Genomic DNA, 21,766 nt, shown 5'->3' with positions numbered 1-21,766 from the left:
GAGAAGGAGAAAATAGAAGGCTACATACCTTATTTTCTTGGTGTTCAGAGTTTACTCACTATTCTACCAAAAAAAATTTTTTTTTGTTTTAAGGGGCTGGAAATGTAGCTCAATTGTTGGAGGGACGGTGTAGCTCAAAGGCTTGGATTTGGTTCCCAGGGAAGTATAAATGGTATGGTGGCTCATGTCTGTAGATTCTTGGGACATAAAGGCAGGAGGATCAAGAGTTCTAGGTTATCCCCAACTATGTAGGAAATTTGAAACCAGCTTAGGCTACATGAAACTCTGCTTCAAAATAATAGTGATATATATATATATATATACATACATATGTGTGTGTGTGTGTATGTGTGAGTGTGTGTGTTATATTATAGGTGTGTGTGGACATGCACGCAGCTGTCCCTTGAGACCAGCCTTCTAAAGCATTATGGGAGACCTTGGTGCTTGGACTTTAGCATATAAGAAAACTAGGATACCACATATCTGTGTCATCTCTGCAGAGAGATGAAAGGCTCTTGGGGATGTCGGGCAAACCAAATACATTAGCCTAAGTAGGGAACTGCAGTTTGTAATGGCCTAGCTGTTTGGCATGTCAGGGTGGGAGAGATCTAATCAAAGACCGTTTGCTGTGAATAACTGGGTCTTTCCTATCATTCTCCGTGAGTGTCTACAACTGTTGCATCTCAGGCATCCTCAGGGCACTTGGTTCAGGGTTTGGGTTACTTCTAACTTCATTAATTTCTCCCTGGGCTGCCCACGCTAAGAAGGAGAGAGAGCTCAGGACACGTCTATCGACTTGAGGAAGAGCTAGAACTGACTTTGCGACTCTTGACTATCTTCTATTGTTCTATTTGAACAATTGAGGGCAGTGCTGTAGAGAATCCAGATTCCATATGTTCTTGGCCATCCCATAGCTCTGACATCAAGCCGCATAGACCATCCTTAATGTGCTTCTAAAAGGAAAATCCTTTTTTACTTCCTACTCTGTATAAAATAGTGAAGCACTCTTCAGCACCCACTCATAGCCGACATTAAGACTTTACACAGCATAAGCTGGACCATGTACCATCTACTCAGGAAATCGTTTAAGGTTGATTTTACTTATTACATTTTATTTGTTCATGTGTGGGTATGCCTATGCATGTGGCTATGCAGAGTGGATGTCAAAATACAGACAACTTGTGAAAGTCAGCATTTTCCTTCCATCACGTGATTCCCCAGGGATTGAATTCAAATTGCCAGGCCTGGGGGCAAGCCCTTATTCCTACTAAGCTATCTTAAAGACCCAGGAAATGTTTTCCAAGAACTTTCTTAGGCACAATGAAGGACTTTCGAAGGACTGTAAGACTAAATCCAGGCCTAGGATCTAATTCCTGGAGACTGGTGACTAGTTCTGTTTGATTTAAGCCATAGATATATTACTAATTTTAGGAAAGTAAATGTTTGCTCTGAGGCCATTAGGGCCGTAGTGAACCTTTGAAGAGTAGAAGGCACATTTGAAGCTTCTTTCATTTAGAAGATATTCATACCTGGCGTAGTGATATACACCTGTAATCCTTACATGGGGGAGACTTAGACAGAAGACATCATACTTTCCACCAGCCTAAACTTCTATCGTGTGACCCTGTGCCCTAAAACCTAAACAAACAAACCAGATAAACAAATACAAATATCCCTCTATGTACAATAGAGTTAAGCCTGGATAAACCCATCATAAGTTGAAAACATCATTTCAAAAATACATTGCTGGCTGGAGGTGAAGGAGGGGGAGTTGGAAAGATGACTCCTTTTCCAAAGGACATGGGTTCAATTCCCTGCACCCACATAGCAGCTCACAACTATCTGTGGCTCCAGTTCCAGGCCATCTGACACTGTAACACAGGCATACATGCAGGCAAAACATCAATGCACATAAAGTAAAATAAAATAAGAATGTATTTAAGGGCATGGAAAGGTGGCTCAGAGGTTAAGAGTGTTTGCTACTCTTTCAGAGAACCCATTTTTAGTCTCGAGCATTCTCCAGCTAGGTGGCAGCTTCAGGAGATCTGATGCCTTTCCTTGGCCTCTGTGGGCTCCTGCACTCAAGTGCACAATGTTCATACACAGACATACTTAAATAAAAAAAATGAATTTGTGTCTTAGTGTTTTCATTGCTGAGAAGGGACATCAGGGCCAAGGCAACCCATATGAGGGGACAACATTTAGTTGGGGCTGGCTTACAGGTTCAGAGGTTCAGTCCATTATCTTCATGGCAGGAAGCACGGCAGTGTCCAGGCAGACACGGTGCTGGAGAAGAGTCAGGAGTTCTACATCTTGATCCAAAGCCAGCCAGAAGAAGACTGACTTCCAGGCAGCTAGAAAGAGAGCCTCAAAGCCCATCCCCACATTTACACACTTCCTCCCAACAAGGTCACACCTACTCCAGCAAAGCCATACCTCCTAATAGTGCCACTCTCCCTGGGCCTAGCATATTCAAACCACCACAATCTTAAAAGAAATGCTTTTAATATACCCAATCTACCAAGCGTCATACTTAGCCTTAGCCTACTAAAATATGCTCAGAACATGTTAGCCTCCAGCTGGGCAAATCATTTAACACAAGGTTTATTTTTAAATGAGCATGTCTTATATCTTATTAATTACTCTACTGAAAGTGAGAGATAACGACCAGGCTGGATGGGTACATTTTGTACCACTATAAATTTGAAAAAGAAAATTTAAATCAAACCACAAAAACCTGTGGGGAGGTGGGAGGTTCCGCTAGCAAAGCCTTGCCTTGCAAGTTGAAAACCTGTGTAAAAACGCCAGGGGTGGTGTCAGGTCGGAGGTAAAAGTATCCCTGAGACTAGCCGGTCTGCCAGTCAAGCCTAAAGAGATTCCTTGTCTCAAAGGTGATAGCATTTTTGGGAATGACATCTGAGGTTTGGTTTTTTTGGGGGGTTTTTTGTTTGTTTGTTGTTGTTGTTTTGGGGTTTTTGGGGGGGCTGTCACGTGTATGCATATACATGTATATAACCAACATGCACACAAAGTGCACACACACATACATACACAGTTTCTTCACTCCCGGGGCTAGCAGTCTGCATGGCTGTCTTGGCAATGGCAGTGAGCCATAGCTCTTGAGTCAACCATGCCATCACTAGAGGAAACAGCTGATACTCTACACATACGTGAGGCTAAACTCTTGGCGTTCAGCAGATTCGTAAATGTATGCCACTCTCAAGGAGTATCCTAGTTTAGTTCATTAACCTCTCTTTAAACAATACTTTTATTAATTCTTTGAGAATTATACACAATGCATTTTAAGCACATCCACCCCCAACCTCCTCCTATAAACACTCTCTCACCCCTCCCATCCCTTCCCATCCAAGTCTGAGATTATTTCCCTTCCTTCCCTCCTCTTCCTCCTCCTCCTCCTCCTCCTCCTCTTCCTCCTCCTCCTCTTCCTCCTTCTCCTCCTCCTCCTCCAGTTTTTGTTGCCTGATTAGGGAGTGTGCCTTGGTGTGTATCAGACATAGGAGTCACATAATTAAAGAAAACTGACTCCTCCTCTTCCAGCAGCAGTCAAATGCCAAGAGTTCCTCAGCTAGGGGTTGGATTTCATAGCCACCTTTTCCCTCTATGCTAGGATTTTCCCTGGCTTGAGTTGCTTAGGTCTTTGGTGTGTTGTCACAATCACTGTGAGTTTATAGGTTCAACTTCCCCCATTGTGTCTGAAAAACACCATTTCCTTAATGTTATTGACCGTCCCTTGCTCTTGAACTCTTTCTGGCTCCTCTTCCAAAGATCCCAGCACCTGGTAGGGAGGGATGGGACTGTCCCATATAGGGCTGAGCACTCCATGGTCTCAGTCTCTGCTTGTTGACCAGCTAAGGATCTCTGTGTCGATTGCCACCTATGGCAAGGAGAAGCTTCTCTGATGAGAGTTGAGAGATGCTCTGATCTCTGGGTTGAAGCATGGTCTCACTCTAATGTACAGACTGGCCTTGGACTTGGGGTAGCTCCCTTGCCTCTAACTCCTGAGTTCTAAGATTACAGATGTGAGCTACAACTCCTGGCTAATTGGGGAAACAAACAGGTTACCGAGGGCTAAGGACTAGGAGATGTCAATGCTAATATGAACAGTGTGACTACCTAGAGAAGAAATTTGTCATCTACATGCTTAGGTAGGGTGTGGTCCAGGAAGATCCTGGGTATGGCTGAACATGCCTTTGATCTCCTGCACTCTGGAGGCAGAGACAGTCACATCTCTGTGAGTTCAAGGCCAGCCTGGTCTACATTGGGAGTTCCAGGCCCGCCAGGGGGGCATAGTGAGACCTGATCAGAGTGAGGATAGAAAGGGAGGCAGAGAGTGAAGGGGGAGTAAAGGGAGGGAGGGAAAGAGACAGAGACATTGAGGGGAGAGAGAAGAGAGAGAGAGAGAGAGAGAGAGAGAGAGAGAGAGAGAGAGAGGACCAATATGAATTTGAAAGGGGAAAGGACAAAGACAGATGGGACAAGATGTTCTAGTGAAGGGGGCCAGGCTGCTGCTGTGGCTGGGACAGCAAAGCTCAACCTCCCAGAACGGACTGTCCTCAAAGGCTCAGCAGGGCCTGGGGCTGTGGTTAAAGTGCTGTTGCTCATGTGCTTATTGATATTATTCCCAAATGGAGACATGTTCTGTACAGCACACTTTACATCATCTCTAACATCTTCTCTCAGACTTTTTGGGGACTTCTGAGGTGGAGGGGTATTGTGCCTCCAGCTCACAGGTGAGAGGTCAAAGCATTGCCACGTGGCTCTGTAACACTGGGAGAGACCCGTGGAGTTAGAGCCCTGCTCATAAGAACAGAACCTCACCCCCACCCCCAGATAAGATGCATCCATGCAAGGGCTCAGAGTACAGCTTCATACTTGGGAACCAAAGAACGGCACTGCTACTTGAAAGCTGGTAGAGTTCCCAAGGACCAGAACTTCCGCAGTCCTACAGAGACCTTGTTAGCAACTGTGGGATCTTGCCCAGTAGCTGCTTGGCCACTAAGGCTCAGTGATGCCCCATGGATCAGAGTTTACCTCTGTTGGCTCCTCTTCACCAGCGGGACACCAGGATCTCACCCAGTGGAGGACAGAACTGGAGGGTGGCATGTTGCATTATTCCCACAGCTATTCACCCTGCCTGGGTTACTCCTCCCAGCCCAGCAACAGTATTACATTAGGGGATCAGGCCATCTTTTTTAATGTGCCTGTACTCACTCAGCCTGGACCAGCCAGCAGCCACCCCTTCCTGGGGACTTTGTAATCTCCCAGGAGGCAGAACCAGGCTCCTTGCTGATCTGGGGTCCCTCAGACCTTCCCCCCACCTTTTGCCTTCACCAAGATGCTCTGTGTCTGCCATAAACACTATCTGTACCTGTAAATAACTTCCTTTCCTCTTTGAACCCCTTAATTTTCCTCCCAACTCCTTAGCTTTGCTTGCTTCTGCCTTCTGCACCGTCCCAGACTTCCCATGATTATAGTTCTGAGCTAACTGCCTGTTTGAAGGAGAGGAATAGAGAGAGAAGGCGAAGGAGAGGGCAACCTACTAAAATCTCAAAATACAGAATCCTGTTACGCAGTAAGAGGTGACCAAGATTCTCAAACTTAGAAGTGGGTGAGGAGTAGAGAGGGATGGACCCGAGTCATGTGAAGAACTGTGGATGCATACGGACCATAGTGTGCGTAGGAATCACAGGACAGGGTCTGAGGGACCTGCGATGACCCGAGATCAACCCTGGGTTTGTACAAATGAACATGTATACAAAGGATAGATAAAATGACTGGAAAACCCAAAGGGCATGAGGTTCAATGCTAGGCACAGTCCATAACCATGCATGATCACAAAATATGCAAGAAGGAATTACTCTTGGGTCAATGACTTGCTTATGAATAGCAAGTTGTAGAATTAGAACTCAAATTCAAGTTTCTTGATCCTGAGTTCAGGGTGCCCCCTTATCCCCAGCTGGCTCTACCACCCCTGCAGTGAGAGGTTTTGTGCTACATATCATTCGGTCTCTGATCAGCACTTTGGACTTTCTTGACCTGCTCAGCTAGAAACAATCTGTAAAGCTTGGATTCGGGCCACGAGGGGACAGATCCTGAGGCACATCAGAGCAAATGGTATCTCTGAAGCCCTTCAGTGGCCCAGCACTACAGCAACAAGCTGAAAAGTACTATGTCTCGATATTCGGTTGACACTGTATTCTAAGGTGCCATGTCTGTGCATTCAACTGAGTGTTTTAAGATTTCTTTTTTGAGACAGGATCTCACTATGTAGCCCTGGCTTGCTTGGAATTCACTATGTAGATCAAGCTGGCTTGGAATTCACTCAGGAGTCTGCTTCTGCCTCCTGAGCAATGGGATTAAAGGGATGTGCCAACACGCAGAGCTGAGGATATTTATTTTATTTATTTATTCTCTTTTTTTTTTTTCCGGAGCTGGGGACCGAACCCAGGGCCTTGTGCTCGCTAGGCAAGCGCTCTACCGTTGAGCTAAATCCCCAACTCCTATTTATTTATTCTCTGATATAGTACATCCTAACCACAGGTTTCCCTTCCTCCTCTCATCCCAGTGCCCCCCACACACCCTACTTCCTAATCTAGTCCTCCTCCACTCCCCTTCAGAAAAGGGCAGGGACTGGGAGTATCAACCAAACATGGCATATCAAGTTGCAATAAGACTAGGTACTTCCTCATAGTAAGGCTGGATGAGGCAACCAGAGGAGGAAAGGGGACTCAAAAGCAGGTAAAAGCCTCAGAGACAGCCCTTGCTCACCCCGTTAGGAGTCCCACAGAAGACTAAATTTTTTATATGCACGAGTACAGGTTCCTACACAGGCCAGAAGAGGGTGTGGGATGCCCCGGCAGTTGTGAGTTGTCTGATGGGGGTGCAGGGAATTGAACGTGGGGCCTCTGCAAGAGCAATCCATGCTCTTGACGGCTGAGCTATCTCTCCAGCCAAGTTTGGTTTTTGTTTTTTACAATATTTAAATGCAATTACATTGGACAGAGATGTACATATTTTAATTGTCATTCTTCCCAGGAAATGCAACTTAGCAGAGTGTGTACATTGTGTGAGCATCATAGTCTGCAGACACTTTTCGGTATACAGGAGGGCACACATAGGTGTAGATACTGCACTGTGTATAGGAGGGCTATGAGAGTCCTGGAATTTGAGTGTTTGTTGGGCTCTTGGAACAGCTTCACCATGAACACCGAGGAAAGACAGAACCCTTAAAATCAGTTGAGGTAACCTGAAATTGTTTCCCTCCTGACCAATCAGAAGGAGCTTCAGAATCGTCGGCTGCCAGGTGGCAGGGCTGGGCATCTGCCTGTCGTCTTTTTTCTGCACATGGGCTGGGGTCTTCTTTACTGATGTTGTTTGGTTGGTTGCTTTTGTTCTTCCTGAATACTGACTTGACCCTCAGACCTCAGACCACAAGGCTGGAACACTCTGTTCGCATTCATCGGCCTCTTCCTTTGAGGAACTGACTGGTGCTTTCGAAACCTCCAACTCCTGGCTTCAGTCTTGTTCCTAATAAACCAATGGTTCAGAACCAAGGTGTTTCTAGCTTGTCTGCCCAGGAGTACTGGGTGTCCTTGGGACACTGTCTTGGTCTGCTGCCTATGCCCTGGGGGACTAGCCTGACAATGGGGTCATTTTCTCAAGCTCCATCCCCTTGGGCTCTTGACCCTTCCCTCCCCATTAATCCATAAATCTACAGGTACATCTCAGCTAGGGCAACACAGAGCACAATGGCCTTTTCCCCATCCAGACTTTAGTTTACCTCTAAGAGAATACAGACATAACTGATTTTAATTTTGCATCCTATCAGCTTTGTCCCCACACCCAGCCCAGCCATTTCTTACTCTCTTGGTATTCTCTCATTCTTCATCAAAAAACAAGTTTAAGAAATCCCTAGATAGCAGCTGGAGAAGAGGCTCATCGTGTAAAAGTACTTGTTAATCTTGCAGAACACTCAGATTCAGTTCCCAGCACCTACAAGGTTCAAAACCATCTCCAACTAACTCCAGTCCAAGGGGACCCAATGTCTTTAGGCCTTTACAGGTCCCAGATATGCTTATCTTGTTGGCAAACACTCACTCATACACATAAAATAAATCAATCTGAAAACTAAAAAAAGAAATCCTCAGATAAGAACCAATTTTTACATTTTTATTTTTAAGGGTGTGTGTGTGTGTGTGTGTGTGTGTGTGTGTGTGTGTGTGTGTGTGTGTACACATGCACACGCTGTTGCCTACAGAGTCCAGAAGAGGGCAAGATCCCAGGGAGTTGGAGTTACAGGTAGTTATGAGGCACCATGTAAGTGCTGGGAACCCAATTTATGTCCTCTATAAGAGCAGCGTGCTCTTAACCACTGAACCATCTCCCTAGCCAGAAGTGAGTATTTGGGATAAGGATATAGTTCTGTGAGAGACCATTTTCTTAGCCCTGGTGTTGGTATTCTGTCTAAGCTCCACCCCCATAGTTACCTGGCAACAGTCAACTATGCCTGAGTAAAAGGAGCTGCTTGCCCCCTTCCTCATTCTCTTCTCTGCTCTCTTGCTCTTGCCCTCTTCCCCTTTGTCCCTTCTCTCCTGATCCCTCCCGCCCCCGCCCCTCGCCTTCCCTCCACGTGCTCATGGCCAGCCTTTACTCCTCTCCTCATCTACTCTTCTTCTCTCATTCAACCTTTCCACGTGGAACCATGTTTGCCCGTTGTGTTTTGTCCAGATGCGAGCCGAGATTTCTACCCCAACACTGGGTTAATCTGCAGCACTGCCTAACAAAGCCAAAGAAAAGCAAAAACAAAACCTAAAGATTAGAGAGAACCTCCAGATTTAAGAATAAAGAATTCCTTTGTGCATGGTGGTATACACCTGTCATCTCAGCACTTAGGAGGGTTGGTAGTTCAAAGTCATCCTTCAATACATAGTGAGATTGGAGCTAGCCTTGGATATACAAGGTCCTGTCTCGAAAGAAAGAAAGAAAGAAAGAGAGAGAGAGAGAGAGAGAGAGAGAGAGAAAGAAAGAAAGAAAGAAAGAAAGAAAGAAAGAAAGAAAGAAAGAGAGGAAGGAAGGGAAGGAAGGGAAGGAAGGAAAGGCATGCTGGGGTTATAGGATTATATTGACATTGCTGTTATGCAAAATTTGAAACACACAGATACACACATGTATATCTCTTTGAATTCAGCATCCAGCCTAGTTCACTCACTAGCTGGGCACATTCCTATATTTGGGACGCTATGGGAGATTGCCATGAATTTAAAGACAGGCTATGGGGTTGGAGATTTGGCTCAGTGGTAGAGCGCTTGCCTAGCAAGCGCAAGGCCCTGGGTTCGGTCCCCAGCTCTGAAAAAAAGAATAGAAAAAAAAATAATAAAGACAGGCTACACAGTGAGTTCTAGGCCAGCCTTGGCTACAGTGAAGACTTTTTTTTTCCAAAAAACTTTAGAAAAAATGTAAAACACTTATTTATTATTTTATCTTTTTAATGTGTGTGTATAGGAGTGTCCGTGTACTGGGGTGTGGAAGTGGAAGTCAAAAGTCCCACGAACCAATTCTCTTCTCCCACTGTAAGGGACACGTGGATGTGCACATGCATGTGTGTGCATGTCAAGGCCAGATTGATGTCAGGCATCTTCTTCCATTGCTTTCCATCTTCATATTTTTAAAGAAGTTATTTATATTTTAAGTGCACACATGTGCACCAGAATGAGTTTATGCGCACTGTATGCATGCAGGAACTCTTGGAGGTGGTTATGCTCCCAGTGTGTTCCAAAAGCTAAGCCAGTGTCTTCTGCTGGAGCAGGGCCCACTCTTTCTTTCCAGGATCTTCCATCTTCTCTCTCTCTCTCTCTCTCTCTCTCTCTCTCTCTCTCTCTCTCTCTCTCTCTCTTTCTTTCTTTCTTTTCGGAGCTGGGGACCGAACCCAGGACCTTGCGCTTGCTAGGCAAGCGCTCTACCACTGAGCTAAATCCCCAACCCCCCATCTTGTTTTTTAAGGTAGGTTCTGTCACTTAACCCAGAACTAACAGACTCAACTAGGCTAGCTTACCAGGGTGCTGCAGAGAGCGCCCTATTTCTATCCCCCGACACTGGGTTATACACCATCTGGGTTTTTGGTTTTTTGTTTGTTTGGTTTTGGTAGGGTCTGAGATTAAACACATGTGTTCACGTTTGCACAGCAGGCACTTTTCTGACTGAGCCATATCCCCAAATCCTGGGGCTCATGTCTTTGCAAAATAAGTCTGTTGGAGATGGCTGGGCATGGTATTGCACGCCTTTACTCCCAGCAGCTGGGAGGTAGAGGCAGGCAGATTTCTATGAATTCCAAGTTATCCTGGTCTACAGAGTGAGTTCTAGGACAGCCAGGGCGTTTACATAGGAAATTCCTGTTTGGGGGAGCAGGGGAAAGAATGCTGTAGTAGATCATCTCAATCAGTTAAAATTGTTGTCAACCATGTACCAGGCCCTGGGTCCCATTTCCCAGTCAGGCAAAGCAAAGCTCCAGAGCACAAACAAAACAAAAAGCAGAAAAATTGCCACACCTTCAGAAACAAAAGTCCAAGCTAATGATTTCACTAGTGCCAGAATATTTGATATTGAAAGCACTTGCAGGATGAGTGACCTCCTGAAATGCTAACACACTCAACCTGCCCCCAATTTTTTCCCAGAATGCCAGAGACCTCAGAACAACCACACCTTGGTAATCTTTAAAACCATTTAAGTGTTTACCCTTAGCTTTTGAAGTCCTTAGAAATTTAACTGGTCTGAGTTTAAAGAGTAGGGAGCACATTCCACATGGTTATTTAAACAAGCCACAGTGATTACACAGCTCCTCCCCCTACCCACTCCGACCCTTAGTGATTTTATCTCAGCTTTATCTTAGGGCCAGGCATCCTTACCTCCAAGCCATTCCTCAGTGGAATGGACTTGCAAGGGTTGCAGGTCAGATCCAGAGGGTGGTGTAGAACCACCCATGGCAGTTCAGGCAGGTCTAGTGGAGGCTGCTGGTTGAACCTGGCATCACCTTATGTTGTGGGAGGAGAGAATGGGGGTCGTGTAGGCACAGAATTTGGCTGATCATTTGCAGACAGTGTAGACAATGATTCTGCAGTTGGCAACTGTCATCATCATCATCAGTGGAGTATAAGAGATGTTACAGTAAGGGGAAGAAGACGAGAATGTACTGTTCGTTTCGTCAGGTATTTGACAAGTAAAAATAACACATAAAAGTACCTACTGTGTATTAGTACATTGTGATATACACACATTCTCACACACACACACAGGCAGGCAGGCAGACAGACAGACAGACAAACAGATACACACACACACACACACCCCTACCTTAATAAAGACCTGAAACTTTAGAGGAAAACATAGGGAGAACACTTCAAGATATTGGCATAAGAAGGTAAGAACTTTATGGAAAGAACTCCAATAGTACAGTAAATAATGCCAGGGATTAGTAAATAGGACTGTGTGAAATTAAAAAGCTTCTGCACCGAAAAGGAAATAATCAGTAGAACAAAGAGACAAGCTACAGAATGGGGAGCACCTCCACAGCAGGAGCACCTCCATAGCGGGAGCACCTTCATAGCGGGAGCACCTCCATAGCGGGAGCACCTCCATAGCGGGAGCACCTCCACAACGGGAGCAACTCCATAGCGGGAGCACTTCCACAGCGGGAGCAGCTCCATAGCGGGAGCACCTCCATAGGAGGAGCACCTCCATAGTGGGAGCATCTACAAAGTAGATGGGATTAGTACACAGAATATATGAAGAGCTACTAAAGTTATCCCCTAACCAAACTATCCAATCAAAAGTTCTTAAAAGGGGGTTGGGGATTTAGCTCAGCAGTAGAGCACTTGCCTAGCAAGCACAAGGCCCTGGGTTCGATCCCCAGCTCCGAAAAAAAAAAAGAAAAGAAAAAAAAGTTCTTAAAAGAAGAAATGCAAATGGCTATTAAACATTTGAAAACAGTGTTCAACACTCTTTTCCAATTCTGAGACTATCTCACTGGGGTTAGAAGAGCTACTTTAAGGAAAGCACGTGACAGGAAGAAGGAATAAGAAAAACCAATCTGGACCCCACTCTGCAGGTACAGCAACCGTGGGAGCCAGTGTTGCTGTTCCTAAAAATTTAAAAATACATCATGTTGTAGCCACACTGCCCTGAGTATGCACTCCTGAAGGATTCCAAGCCTACCAAAGGTCTTTGTAGTCTCATGCTTCTTGCTGCATAACAGCTAAGAAATGAAACCAGCCTAGATGCCCAACAATAGAAGAATGGAGAAAGAAAATGTCGTACATCATACACACTGGAATTTTATTTAGGCATAAAGAAAAGTCAAACCATGGTATCTGAGGGAGATGGATGGGCTAAGCAAAAGCCAGAATGAGAAACATGAGTATGGCATGTTTTCTCTCAAATGTAGAGCCTGATTTCAGTTTGTGTGTGTGTGTGTGTGTGTGTGTGTGTGTGTGTGTGTGTGTGTGTGTGTGTGTCTGGAGGGTGGGGTCATGGTGTCTTTGTTAGAGTTTTACTGCTGCAAACAAACACCATGACCAAAGCAACTCTTATTCGGACAACAATTAATTGGGGCTGGCTTACAGGTTCAGAGGTCCAGTTCATTGCCATCAAGGTGGAAGCATGACAGTAGATGGGCAAGCATGGTGCAGGAGGAACTGAGAGCTCTACATCTTCCTCGAAGGCTGCTAGTAGAATACTGACTTCCAAACAGCTAGGAGGAGGGTCTTATAGCCCACACCCACAGTGACCCACCTACTCTAACAAGGCTACACCTCAAATAGTGCCACTTCTTGGGCCAAGCTTATACAAATCATCACACATGGCTCAGGGGGCAAAAGCATTAGCTGTGAAAGCAAGAAGACCTGAGTTCAAATCTAAGACCCGAGCACCCATATAAAAGCTGACCATGGCCACAAATGCTTGTAACCTCAGCATTGGATGACAGAGACAAATGGATCCCAGAAGCTTGCTGGCCAGCCAATCCAGATGACACAACAAGATTGAGAGCCAATGAGAGACCTCGTCTCAAAAGTAAGGTGGAGGGCTGTCAAGATGGCTCTTAAGGTAAAAAAAATTGCCACTAGGCCTGGCGAGCTGAGTTTGAACCCTGAGATCCACAAGGCGAATGGAGAGAACCAATTCCCACAAGTTGTCCTCTGGCCTCCACACACACATATAAGTAATTGTAATAAAATAAAATATTTTTTAAAGATTTATTTATTTTATGTATATGAATACACTGTAGCTGTCTTCAGACACACCAGAAGAGGGCATCAGATCTTATTACAGATGGTTGTGAGCCACCATGTGGTTGCTGGGATTTGAACTCAGGACCTCTAGAAGAGCAGTCAGGGCTCTTAACCACTGAGCCATCTCTCCAGCCCAAAATAAAATATTTTAAATGAAATAAAAATTGATGAAATCCAATGTCTTCCTTTGTCCTGTATATGGGCTCAAATGGGACACACACAGTATATATACACTCACTATATATTCATACATATACCATACATATTTATAAATATACACACTATACACACATACACATACTACAGATACAGCTATACACACACACACACTGTACATATACACAGTGACGAGCATAGTAGACATATAAAATTTGCTTAGTTAGGATCCCACCACACCCAAGGCTGCACCTGATAACCAGAAGCCAGTGATAAGCAGACACAGGACTAGAACTTCACAACACCCACTTGGCAGTGTGCATAAGCAGAGATGAAGAGCAATTCAGTGCTCTCCAGATCTTCAGGACTGCTGGGGCCGCTAGAGAGACACCACCTTGATCTGCCTTGAGGCCGGAGAATCTTCCCCCAGACCCTGACCCTTGAATTGGAAACACCATTAGAGACTGAGCCTGGCCTTCAGCCAAGACACATCACACAGGTGAGCAGCCTTGAGGACATAGGCTTAGAACCAGAGCTAGAAACTTAGTCCTTATATTTTCCTCTCTGTTATTTTTTTACTGATTTATTCAATTCTTTTGCTTTAACATCTAATAGGTACTTTGAGTAAAAATCCTGCCCCCCAGGCTTGCACTGCTGAGCTCGGCTGACTACACAAGAAGCATTGTGTTCCAAGTGCCTGGAGGAGTGTTCACTCTGGGGGAGGCTTCTGCGGGTCCATGTTGTAGTTTGAGCTGATCCTAATGTTACTTGCCCTTAAGACCGATTTGAGTGACTTGTGACACGTCACATTCTACTTTGACCCCATCTAGAGCTGAGGTGTGGTCCCAGTTACCCAGGACACAGGCCTGGGGATGTGAGAAGGGCAGCTCCCAGGAGGAAACTCCCAGGGGTTGTCTTTGGAGGGGGAGTAAAAGCAGTGCAGGAACAGTAAGCACCAACATCTATCACAGCCTTCTCATAGCCTTGCTTTTGCTGTCATTTGTTCATAGCTATGTTTATAGATAATGTTAGCCCTTTATATGTATGTATGACAGGGCCATGGGTGAGCTGCCATTGATGTAAGAGCTGAAGATAAGAATTCAGGTCCTTTGCAAGAGCAGTAAGCACTCTCAATGGCTAGACCTTCTCTGGAGACTCAGGAATCATGGAAGAGAGGACAGAAAAGAATGTCAGAGCAGAGGTTGGAGAAGACCCAAGTGATGCTGTCTTCTGAATGTGACAGGAGTGCTGTGTTCATGGTCTCCAAGCAGCCATGGTTTCTGCCCATCTTTGTTACTGGTCTGTCATGGGAAGAGACCCCCATGATCAAAGCAATGAATTGGGGGCCTGCTTGTAGTTTCAGAGGGTTAGTCCATGCCCATCAGGGTGGAGAATGTGGCTGGAGGCTGGAGGCAGAGAGAGAGTGTCTCTGGTGTGGGCCTTTGGAACCTCAAAGTCCTCCACCCCCGCCCCACTCCAGTGACCTACCTCCTCCCACAAGGCCATACTTCCTAATCTCCTACCCCCAAACTGTTCCATCAACTAGGGACTAAGAATTCAATACATGAACCTATGGAGGCCATTCTTGTTAAAACTATCACACTCCCCAAAATATAATTATATAATAATTATAAAATAAATTATATAATTTTTCATTAATTCAGAAATGCATACCTGTTTATCTCCCCCAGTTCTCCCTCTAACTCCTCCCAGGTCTATCCCCGAACTCCAACCAACTCCCTTCCAACTTCAAGTTCTCTCACTCTTTCTCTTTTTAAAAAATCTATGCAGTCCATTTGTGTGCCCATACACTCATGGGTGTGAGGTCACCCACTGAAGGATGATCAACTTTGGGGGCCACACCCCTGAAAGAAAACTGATTCTCTCTCCCATATCAGCTATCAACTGTCAGTAGCTCCTCAGTCAGGGGTGAGGCTTATGCACCTTTCCTCCAGGCTGAAGTGTGGATTGGTTTCATCTTATGTAGGTCTTGTGCTTGGCGTTCAAGAGTACTGTGTCCCTGTTGTACTTCACTCAGGCCTTCCCAAATCTCTGGCTATTACAATCTTTCTGTCCCCTCTTCTATAGTGATTCTTTTTTTTTTTTTTTTTTTTTTTGGTTCTTTTTTTCGGAGCTGGGGACCGAACCCAGGGCCTTGCGCTTCCTAGGTAAGCACTCTACCACTGAGCTAAATCCCCAGCCCCTTCTATAGTGATTCTTAAGCCTCAGGAGAAGTGGGGTCTAATTGGTTTATAGCATCTTTCATTGTATAAAACTTAAAATTTGTGGGTTGGGGAATTGGCCCAGTAGCTAATTGTGTTTACTAGTTATGGTGGTTTGGTTAAGAATGGCTCTTATAAACGCATATATTTGAACACTTAGTCACCAGCGAGTGGCCCTGTTGCAGTAAAAATAAAAAAGTGGTGGAACCGGTTCTGCGTACCCCTGGCGGTTGTGTCTCTCGAAACTAGCTCCGGGCGGGCCATTTGAACTAGTGATAATTCATCTCAGATTAGCATCTCTCCCGGTGGCTCTCTGCTAGTTGCGAACTCTCTGGTTCCAGCCACCTGGTAAAATCCAGACTCAACAAACCGTAACCCAACAACAGACTTACATGTTAAATTCTCAATCCACAATACATCCACACACTAAGCTTACAACCAATTGATAAGGATATAAACCGCCCACCTAGATAAGATATAATTTGCCCATCTGGACAACACAAAATCCTGTACACATCCATCCCTTAAGAATAGTCATGACGGGCTGGAGAGATGGTTCAGTGGTTAAGAGCACCCAACTACTCTTCCAGAGGTCCTGAGTTCAAATCCCAGCAACCACATGGTGGCTCACAACCATCTGTAATGGGATCTGACGCCCTCTTCTTGTGTGTCTGAAGACAGCTACAGTGTACTTATATATAATAAATGAATAAATCTTAAAAAAAAAAAAGAAGTCATGACAACCTGTAAATGTGCAGAGAGGAATCTGAACATCTGCTGCCACGTTCTCTCAGCTGCCTCCCTCCTCCTCACTCAGGCCTCCTCTGCCTCTCTAAAACTTCTCTCCCGCCCATCCTTCCTTCTCGTCCAATGACAGGCCTCATTCTATCCTGTACCTGCCTTCATCTGCGTAATGACATCTATAGTTCACTCTTTCTGTCTAATTAAAACATTTTTTTCTCTCAAATATAAGCTGAGCACAACTATTATCATTTTGTAATTTAAGAGTATAAAATATACCTAACACCCAGTCTACCATTTTATCAGTTAAACAGAACATTTAAATGTCTATTCCAGCTTAAGAAAGGCTTAAAATTCATGTTATATCCTGGCTAGCTTGTATACTATCTGATAACTATCTAATAAAATATGTATGCTCAAAGTTAATCTGAGGTAAATTAGTGCTAGTTCAAATGGCCCACCAGAGCCAGAACTAGTAAGAGAGTGAAACCACCAGGGTACACTCGGGAACCAGTTCCACCACTTTTTTATTTTTACCGCAACAGGGCCCTATTTGAAAGAATTAGAAGGACTAAGAGGTATGAACTTGATGGAGGAAGTGTGTCACTGTGGATAAACTTTGATGTTTCAAAAGCCCATGCCAAGCCCAGAGCCTGCCTCTCTCTCCCCCTTCCCCCTCCCTCCCTCTCTTCTCCCTCCCCCTCTCCCTCTCCCTCTCTCCCTCTCCTTCCCCTTCTCCCTCTCCCTGTCCCCTCCTCCCTTTCTTTCCCCATGGATCAGGATGCGTCTCTCAGCTGCTGCTCCAGCATCCGTCTGCATGCCACCATGCTTCTTGCCATGATGGTAATGAACTAAACCTCTGAAACAGTATGAAAACTCCAATTAAATATATAAGAGTTGCTGTGGCCATGATGTCCCTTTATAGCAATAGAACCACAGCTAAGGCACAGCTTTTGCAGAGGACCTGAATTTGATATTCAACTTTCACATCTGGCAGCTCACAAATCTAAAACTCCTGTTCCAGGGGGATCCAACACCTCTGGACCCTGTGGGGACACGCACTCATGTGTGCATGCCCACACGTCGACACACACGCATACACTTAGTTAAAAGATAAAGATGACTGACTGTGTGTAGCACCACATGCCTTTAACCCTAGTATGGAGGAGGTAGAAGTAGATGAATCTCTGTCAGTTTGAGGCCAGTCTACTCTATATAGTGAGTTCTAGAACAGCCAGAGTTACCTAGTAAGCCCTGTCTTCAAATGATAACAAGGGTAAAGTAAAAATCTAGTTTAAAAAAAAAAAACACCCTTGGGCTGGAGAGATGGCTCAGTGGTATAGAGCACTGACTGCTCTTCCAGAGGTTCTGAGTTCAATTCCCAGCAACCACATGGTGGCTCACAACCATCTGTAGTGAGATCTGATGCCCTCTTCTGGTGTGTCTGAAGACAGCTACTTCTACATAATTACATAATAAATAAATATTTAAAAAAAAGAGTTTTATAAAAAAAAAAACCCTTAATGTGTCTGTAGTCTGATGCAACTTCTTTTGTTGTGTGGTGTGTTGATTTCTTTCCTGACTAGTAATGTTTTGTTTTCTTTTTTTTTTTTTTTTTTTGGTTCTTTTTTTTTTCGGAGCTGGGGACCGAACCCAGGGCCTTGCGCTTCCTAGGTAAGCGCTCTACCACTGAGCTAAATCCCCAGCCCCGATGTTTTGTTTTCTACAAGGGTTAAACCTATGTGCCATTATTCTGGTCAGAGTAAGGTATAGTGATAAACAAAAATAACAGCCCCCTCCCACTCCCAATCTCAGTAGCCTAACTCAAAAATTTATTCCTGGCCTTGAGATGTAGTTGAGGGACAGAGTGTAGCTGAGTGAGATGTTCTGTATGTGATCTCTAGAGTCACCAGAATACATCAAAATGTAATTCTTGCTCCTACCGAATGATTGCTCTGCAGAATGTTCTGCTGGCCAGAGGCATTCAGGAAGCAAGTGCGATAGAACCTATGCTGTGTTCAGCCATCACTAGAGCAGTGAGGGAGGGGGGACGGGGAGACAGAAGACAGGGAGGAGGAGGACAAGGACACCGGAAATGAATAAGTATCAGATCTTGAAACTTTTGCCTCAAAGTGACACACAGAAGTTCCACAGTTTATGGATTCAGTTCACATGGTCAGGTTAATCTAAAATGGAATGGAAGCATACAGTCCTGCCATTGCACGGGACAGGAGACTCCACATCTCTCTGAACAGACATTAGGACTGTGGGAGTCCCCATTCCTGGCCACCAAATACCTTCTCTGACAAAATTCCCTCACCCAGTCATTTCTGAGGAAGTCAACCCCAAAGTCTCACTCTGATCCAACCTTCATTCTCAGACACCTTAATTTACTCAGAGATTTTAAATGTGAGAACATTGGCAATACTATCAATTAGTTCATTTCTTGAATTTGAGTGTTTTATTTCAACATTCATCTTTGTTTCCTTTAATCTACATTAAACTGGGAAGCAGTTCACCTCTTAGTCCTGTTAGTCTTTAGATTTTTCCTTTCTTTCCTAGTCTCAAGGCAGCCAGTTCCCTTTATCTCATTTCTTGTTAAATTCAGCAAAGTCTCAGTAACATTTTGTTACTGATTCTCTGCAGAGTTCCCTAGAGGCCATTGTGTGAAGCTCAGAAGGGAAAGCTTGTTTCAGTGGAAACCCTGGCATGTTATGGAGTGGTCACTAAAGAAAGCTACAGGCAGAAGTGAGCATGCCCAAGAGGTGTATTGCAGGTGGCAGGGCCAGGTGTATTGAGGCTGCCCAATCCCCCTGAGAGCCCACCTGCTGCTGTCATTAGCCCTGTGTGGAACTGAGTGACCTGCCTGGCATTTGCCTTGCTGGGTTTTGGTCTTGCTTTAGCCTAATTGTTCTTGGCTATGCTCCATTCTCCCTTTAAGAAAGGGAGTATCTTAGTTTGGGAGTAATTGCTATGAAGAGACACCATGGCCACAGCAACTCTTATAAAGGAAAATATTTAATTGGGGCTGGCTTACAGTTTCAGAGATTCAGTCCATTATCATCATGGCAGGAAGCATGGGAGTGTGCAGGCAGACATGGTGCTGGAGAAGGAGCTGAGAGTTCTATATTTGATTGAAATGCAGGAAAAGGAGACTGTGTCCCACGCTGTGTAACTGGACTTTGGCTACTCTGTGGGTTTTTTTTTTTTTTTTGTCCACTCTTTTCAACCCCTAACACTAGGTAGGAGAGAAAGAAGGGGTTAGGGGAGGGAGGGAGAGAGGGAGGGAGGGAGATAGGGAGGGAGGGAGGAAGGGAGGGAGAGAGAGAGAGAGAGAGAGAGAGAGAGAGAGAGAGAGAGAGAGAGAGAGAGGTGTCTCCGAATAAATCAAGGGTAGGAAAGGGGCAAGACTAGCATTAGACTTCCTGCTTATTAGAGGCACCAAGTTCCTTGGGGCAAGTTTGATCTTTTCTGTCAGGATATCTAATTTCTTCTGGGAAGGACTATTTGACAAACCACAGCAAACTACATATAACCACCAACTGGCTAACCAGCTCCTTCTATCAGGGCTTTACCATTTACATAGCCTCTGAAAACTCCCCAGAATTTCAAATGTCACTCACACAAAAGCTATCTGCAGCTGGCAAAATCACACCCCTGCTAGAGCATGAGACAAATCATAGGCAGCTGCTGGGACAACCCATGTCCTGTACCTGGGATTAAAACAAAAACACTTTCTTATAATATTTCTGTGGTTTTCAAAGAAATCAAAATTCTCACCACAACACTGGGAATAGTTTGACCACCGGAGACCTTAAAGCCTGTTCCCATGGTGACACACTTCCTCCAACAAGGCCACATTTAATACTGCCACTCCCCATGGGCCAAACATTCAAATACATGACTCTATGGGGGCCATACCTAGTCAAACCACCACAGGGAGTCTTTATTCTGTACTGTTGTGTTCCAGACTATATAGCTTATTTTAAAAAGTTTTTTTTTGGGGCTGGAGAGATGGTTCAGTGGTTAAGAACACCCGACTGTTCTTCCAGAGGTCATGAGTTCAATTCCCAGCAACCACATGGTGGCTCACAACCATCTGTAAAGAGACCCGATGCCCTCTTCTGGTGTATCTGAAGACAGCTACAGTGTACTTATATATAATAAATAAAATAAATCTTTAAAAAAAAAAGTTTTTTTTTTTTTGGTTCTTTTTTCAGAGCTGGGGACCGAACCCAGGGCCTTGCGCTTCTTAGGTAAGCGCTCTACCACTGAGCTAAATCCCCAGCCCCTTAAAAAGTTTTTATTAGGATACATTTTAATGTGTTTCACACATGTATATATTTTGATTATATTCATCCCCCACCCATATTACCCTTTCTCATCTCCCTTATACTCCTTTTTTTCTCAAAGATTTATTTATTTATTATATATAAGTACGCTGTAGCTATCTTCAGACACACCAGAAGAGGTCTTCAGATCCCATTACAGATGGTTGTGAGTCACCATGTGGTTGCTGGGATTTGAACTCAGGATGGCTAGGAAGAGCAGTTAAGTGCTCTTAACCATTGAGCCATCGCTCCAGCCCTCCCTTGTACTCCTGCCAATTTCCTCCTTCTTCCAAGCTAGTTCTGTTTCTACTTTTATGTCTTTTAAAAAAACATTTTTTTCATGGTGCATCAGTGAAATTAGTTAGGGTTCTTTATAGGAACACTGCTGAGCTCTTACATAATACAGTTACACGGGCAACTTGCTGTGGCTATAGCCCTGAAGAAAATATCTTTCCTTTTCCAAGGAGCCATTAACTACCCACAGACCTTGGCTCACAAGGCCCCGCCCTCCTCATCCTTAATGGGATGTTACTGGGCCCAGTCTTGTGTAGGTCTTCTATAGGTCATTATAGCTGCTACGAGGCCGAGTGCATCAGCCCTGTCCTGCCTGGAAGATGATGTTCCACAATATTCTACCCCTTGCTTGGGCTCGTATTCTTGCTGTTCGTTCTTTCACAGTGGGTGACTTGCTTTTCTATTTTACAGGCTATTAGAGTGAGGAGATTGTTGTGAGTTTCAGATGAGAATTTGTGGTCAGATGTGACGGGGTGTGCCTGTTATTCCAGCATTTGAAAGGTAGAGAGGTAGATGGATCTTTGAGTTCCAGGCCAATCAGGTTTATATGGTAAGACCTTAGAGAGACAGACAGAGAGAGACACAGACAGAGAGACAGAGAGAGAACCAAGAGTCACTAATGTCTGCTTCCTGACTTTGATACAGGTCACCAGGTATCCATGCTTCATCTGTCACACCTGGAATGGACAGCCCTTGCTGCTATGACTTTCTAACCAGAATG

At 44.7% G+C, this 21,766-nt stretch overlaps 1 protein-coding gene across 1 annotated transcript in view; it reads left to right on the top strand.

The window, feature by feature from the left end:
• The first annotated feature begins 13,800 nt into the window (after positions 1–13,800).
• The window catches only part of Pias1 (protein inhibitor of activated STAT, 1), a 113,520-nt gene continuing 105,554 nt past the window's right edge, over positions 13,801–21,766 (top strand). The window contains exon 1 of the mRNA XM_039081109.2: positions 13,801–13,956. The gene's annotated coding sequence lies outside the window, so the exon portion shown is untranslated. The remainder of the gene's footprint in view (positions 13,957–21,766) is intronic.

Source organism: Rattus norvegicus, chromosome 8, assembly GCF_036323735.1.
Source record: "Rattus norvegicus strain BN/NHsdMcwi chromosome 8, GRCr8, whole genome shotgun sequence".
Lineage (NCBI taxonomy): Eukaryota > Metazoa > Chordata > Mammalia > Rodentia > Muridae > Rattus > Rattus norvegicus.
Note: the sequence above shows the minus strand (reverse complement) of the source record. Positions and strands in the feature narration are given on the sequence as shown.